This window comes from Mastomys coucha, unplaced genomic scaffold (genome assembly GCF_008632895.1).
Source record: "Mastomys coucha isolate ucsf_1 unplaced genomic scaffold, UCSF_Mcou_1 pScaffold14, whole genome shotgun sequence".
NCBI lineage: Eukaryota > Metazoa > Chordata > Mammalia > Rodentia > Muridae > Mastomys > Mastomys coucha.
This window is the reverse complement of record NW_022196896.1, coordinates 28,322,512-28,327,814: the sequence shown is the minus strand read 5'-3', so window position 1 is coordinate 28,327,814 and position 5,303 is coordinate 28,322,512.

The window sequence follows — 5,303 nt, the reverse complement described above, 5'->3', positions numbered from 1 at the left end:
GGAGAGGAGAGGAGAGGAGAGGAGAGGAGAGGAGAGGAGAGGAAGGAGTCAAGACTGAGAATAACAATTACATTGATTTGATGATGGTATGCAGGCTTGTTCTGTGGTACAGCTTGAGATTAAGAAGCCACTAATAAACTAATAAATGACTATTGGGAACCATGGGGCTTGTTAATTAGGCAGATCACCTTCCAATCTATGAAACAGACATAGCCACAGAACTGAAGGATGAAGTTGCCATTGCTGTGTTCCAACAGCAAACACGAAAAAGCCTACTAAGAAGGGAAAGCACGACTTTACTCCTGAATTTTGTACAGACTGAGAATACATTCTCCCATTAAGAAGCTGAAGGGTTTTTTCCAGCACATCCTGACTACTATAGCATAACTTGTTTCTCTTCTTTCATTCTCCTTCCCCATTCCTTTATCAGACATAAAATAACTGATTTATGTGCACAAGCCTATTGAACTTTTTTCTTATACTATGCCATCATGGTGGCACATGCCTTTACTCCTAGCAGAAAACAGAAGCCAAGAGATCTCTGACTTCAAGGACAGCCTTATCTACAGTTAGTTCCAGGCTAGCCAGGGCTCATAGTGAATCCTTGCCAAGAAAAACAAAACACAAAACCTAAATGGCCAATGTTGTACTTTGGTTAACATGAACTGGAGGTAGTCTGGGGGTTGGCTCTGTACAAACATCCCCTCGCATCCCTTTGCTCAGCTCTTATCTGTCTCAGGAAGTTCTTTTGCTCTGATTGTTTTAACAAAAGAATCCAGCAACTTAAAACTCCTTGCATACTTTATGTAGTCAGAGAATTTTAATGTTTCTCATGTACCACTGTAAAAACAAAAGCAATTATAGCTTTTGTATATGTATGGGTATGAGTATATGCATGTATGTGTGTTCATGTACAGTTTATGTAGCTGTTATGTCTATGGCAACCTGACTTTAAGTAGGAATAAATTTCTCTTGAAAACAATATTCCTAAATACTTCTTCTTCCAAGTCAAGAATTTTGCTGTTTGGATAAACTTCTTTTTAAAAACTGACCCAAAAAGAGAAAACAAAGTACAAAACAAAACCCCTTGTATTAGAATTCTGAATTACAGTGACAAAGAGTTTAAAATAACCCAAAATTAGAGATTTTACATTCTCCAGGAAAAATTCTGTTTTGAAAACTATTCGTGCATGTGATATGTTCAAGACAAATCTTAAACAAGAGGGATGGGTATAAAAAGGACAGACAGTAAGTCAAGAACATCTTTAGAGCAAGAAAATGATTTTCTCACAGTCACCAGTCACCACACAGCCATTGACTTATCACTAAAATATCCAGAAACTTGATTCCTACACATAATCCCAGGAAAATAAATAGCTAGCTTCTAAGGAACAGGTCACTTATCAAAGAGCTCATGTTTCTGTATATTGGGATTGCTCTCCTGGACTTAAGTTCTCATTTCCTCTTGTGCTGTGTATTGCCTGGAGCCTTTGCAAGTCCAAGCTAGAATTCTCAGTGCCTAATTCTCCTCCAGGTGTGATTCTCACCTTGTTAGAAGTCATGTGTTCTCTTTTTCCACTGTCTAGCTTCCAACTGTTTGGTTCAGTAGTTTAATTATGGGCATCTTAATTGTTTGTTATTCAAGGGTCATTCCATTATCCTTTTTATATTGCTTCTTTCTCAATGAAGTACCTCAGCCAGCAAGTAAATTCCCCCCTCACTGGGAAATCATATTACAAATATTATTTTCTGAAGGAAATACACTACCTTGTGTGATATCAGATGATAAGTTTCTTAAATCTATAGACATACAGATAGGACTGTATTTGTTTTTTGTTTGTTTGTTTGTTTTGTTTTGTTTGTCTGTTTGTTTTGAGACAGGGTTTCTCTGTGTAGCCTTGGCTGTACTGGAACTCACTCTGTAGACCAGGCTGGCCTCGAACTCAGAAATCTGCCTGCCTCTGCTTCCCAAGTGCTGGGATTAAAGGTGTGTACCACTACCGCCTGGCAGGACTGTATTTGTAATTGTGTCATCAAGATTCACATTTATAATTTATGAATTATAATTTGTAATTATAATTATAATTTATAAGATGATATCATCAATATGGCAATGATTTTTTAGCTCCCATTTTTTTCTCTGGAAATCTTGCATTGTGTTACATGTTGACAACTAGTCTTGGCTCTCCATGATTTTGTAAAATCTCTAAGGCATTATCTCAAACTGGTTAGAAATTCTGTGTCAAAATTCCATGTTAATCATTCTTAAAGGATACAGTGGTTAGTTTCGTTGAGTCTCTCTTGAATGTTGTCCCTTTCCATTCTGTTTTATCATGGAGATCAGTAGACCAAAGAGATAGTATAATTTAGCAAGCAAGAGTTTTCCGAATGGCTTTATTGAACCCCCTCATTTCCTAGGCAATTGAGGGGAGACCAGGAAAGCTTTAAAGTGCGGGTGTGGCACCAGGCTGTGATTGTTGCTGTAGGCCACACAAAGGGACTTTTACAGACTCCACACAGGGACACACTATTCTGCATCAATATTTGACAAATACTCATGTGGGGAGACGAAGTTAAGAATTTACCTAACCAAAGGCCCACAAGTCCCAGCTAGCCCCAGACTGGCTGAGACCACGCTCTGTACCAAGCTGCAGAAACTTGGGTTGGAGCCTTTTATCCAGCCATTTATGAAATTCTAATAAGACCTACTGCCTTGGTCTTAACCACATAAACAAATGCCAGCGATAATTTTAGAAAAGCAGGATGAAAGAAATAACAGGATAGGAATAGAACATCCATATGAGATGTGGAAATTTCAACCAAACAAGTTTCAAGTTTGTTTGTTTGATGTCAGTTAGTTAAGCCAACTTATTTCCTGACAGATGAGCCTTTACTAGTCCATGAGCCCACTCTGTCTCCTCCTTTGTGTAATACAGATATGGTGTACAGTGTACTACTGAACACACTAACAGATCTTTTTATATTTGATGTCTTAAAGAGTTTCCAGAATCATTTGAAGACTGTTCAATGTGCTCACTTTTACAGGGGTGCTATAAGTTATCAGTGTGATATAGTTTGACTATGAAATGCCCCCACAGGCCCACAGAATGCTTATTCCCTAGTCATTGAGAAACTTTAGAAGGCAGGTACTAACATAATTGATAATGAGAGGTGTATATTTGAAGAATATTTTTTACCCCTTCTTCTTCCTATCACACTGTTTTCTGCTTCACCATGATGTGAGTGGTCTTTGAAATACACAGCTCCTGCCAATGTGACTTTGCCACAATGATGGACAAAAACTCTCTGAAACTGTATGCCAAAAAAAAAATAGATCTTTAAAATAACTAACTAATTAACTAATCTTTCCTTACTTTTGGTGGTTTTTTGTGACAGAAATACATAATAACAAATATGGAGCAAGCTAAGAATATAGGGAAAAAACATTTATACACTGAACTGCTTGCATTTTATTAACCACCATTTAATGTTGTGCAAGAATGATCTGAAAACAATAACTTGCAATAATGTCTTATGATCTTCAGAAAACTGAGGGGAATGTGTTAGTTTGGGGTTGACTGCTGTGAAGAGACACCATGACCAAGGCAACTCTTATAAAGGAATGCATTTAATTGGGGCTGGCTTACAGTTTCAGAGGTTTAGCCCATTATCATCATAGCAGGAAGTATGGCAGCATGCAGGCAGACATGATTCTGGAGGAGTCAAGAGTTCTACATTTTGATCTGAAGACAGCCAGGGGGAAGACTGTCTTCACAGGTAGCCAGAAGGAAGGTCCGGATCACACTAGCCAGACTCGAACATATATATGAGACCTCAAAGTCCTACCTCCAGAGTGACATACTTCCTCTAACAAGGTCACACCTCCTCCAATAAGACCACACCTCATAATAGTGCCAGTTCCCATAGGCCAAGTATATTCGAACCCTCACAGAAGTCTCTCAGAAGGGCTCCAGCATCTTCTGTGGAAAACTACTCAAGAATGCCCTTGGTTTTGCCCTTCCACAGTAGCATTCCTTCCAGCTGTGCTAAATGCCAATAGTGCTGCACATCTGGTCTTCTCACTATTCTGAGCATAGTGGAGTCTTCTGAGACTTATCTCCAAGAAACATGGTGACCAAGTTGGAAAATTTGATGCTAATAACAGAGACAAATGTTGTCACACACATAGGATGGGATAAACTTACTTGGAGACCATTGGCTTGGCACATTTTAAATCTCTAATAAAATCCAATTCGTTGAAATGCATATACTACTTTTTTTTAAATACAGCAAAATCACATTTTACAAATTTCAATTGATTGTTTCCTTTCATCCTTTCCCAAGCTTTTCCTTGTTGATAAGGAAATACTTAAGAAACAGTAATGGTGTTGACAGTGGTTGATGATTGGATCAAAGGAATTCAAAATCATTATTCTTGCTGATAATATTACTCAGCTGAAAGTACTTTCCTATTTTGTATGAGGCTCTGGTCTGGTCCCCAACACCACAAAATCATTATGATTTTTAATATTATCATTGTGGTGACCCCTATAGATTTATATAATTGCATGCTTAGTTACCAGTTGATGAACTGTTAGGGAAGAATTAGAAAGTGTGGCCTTATTGGAGTAGATTTGTCCTTTTTAGAGAAGGTTTTGCTGGGGGTAGCCTTTGAGATTTCAAAAGCCCATGCCAGGCCATTGTGCCTTTCTTTCTTTCTGCCAGCCTACCCATGGATCAGGATGTAAGCTCTCAGCTCTATGCCTCCTACCTGCTGTGCTTTCTGCCTTGATAATGGAAAAATCTCTGAAATGGGAAGCAAGTCCCCCAATTAAATGCTGTCTTTATAAGAGTAGCCTTGGGATTTTTCTCTCTGGTGAGTTTCTAAGATGGGAGCAGCCAGCCAGGAGGCACAGGCCCCATGAGTCACAGGGGAGTCACAGGGTGGCAGGGTCAGGATCCTTTCAGCTTCAGAGTGACAGAGGTGGAACAGTAACCTTCTCTGCCCCTTCCCTGAAAGTGAAGGGCCTGCCTCCAGGGTGTGCTTTAACCCAGAGACTCAAATGAGATTCTCCATTTTCTCTCCAGTGAGTTTCTAAGACAGGACCAGACAGCCGGGAGGCACAGGCCCCACAAGTCACAGGGGAGCAGAAGGGCAGCAGGGACAGGAAAAGCTCTAGTCAGAGACACTAAGAACATCTAACACCAAAAATCAAGAGATGGAGAAAGGCAAATTCAAGAATCCTACTAACAGAAACCAAGACTACTTGGCTTCATCAGAACCTAGTACGCCCACCGCAGCA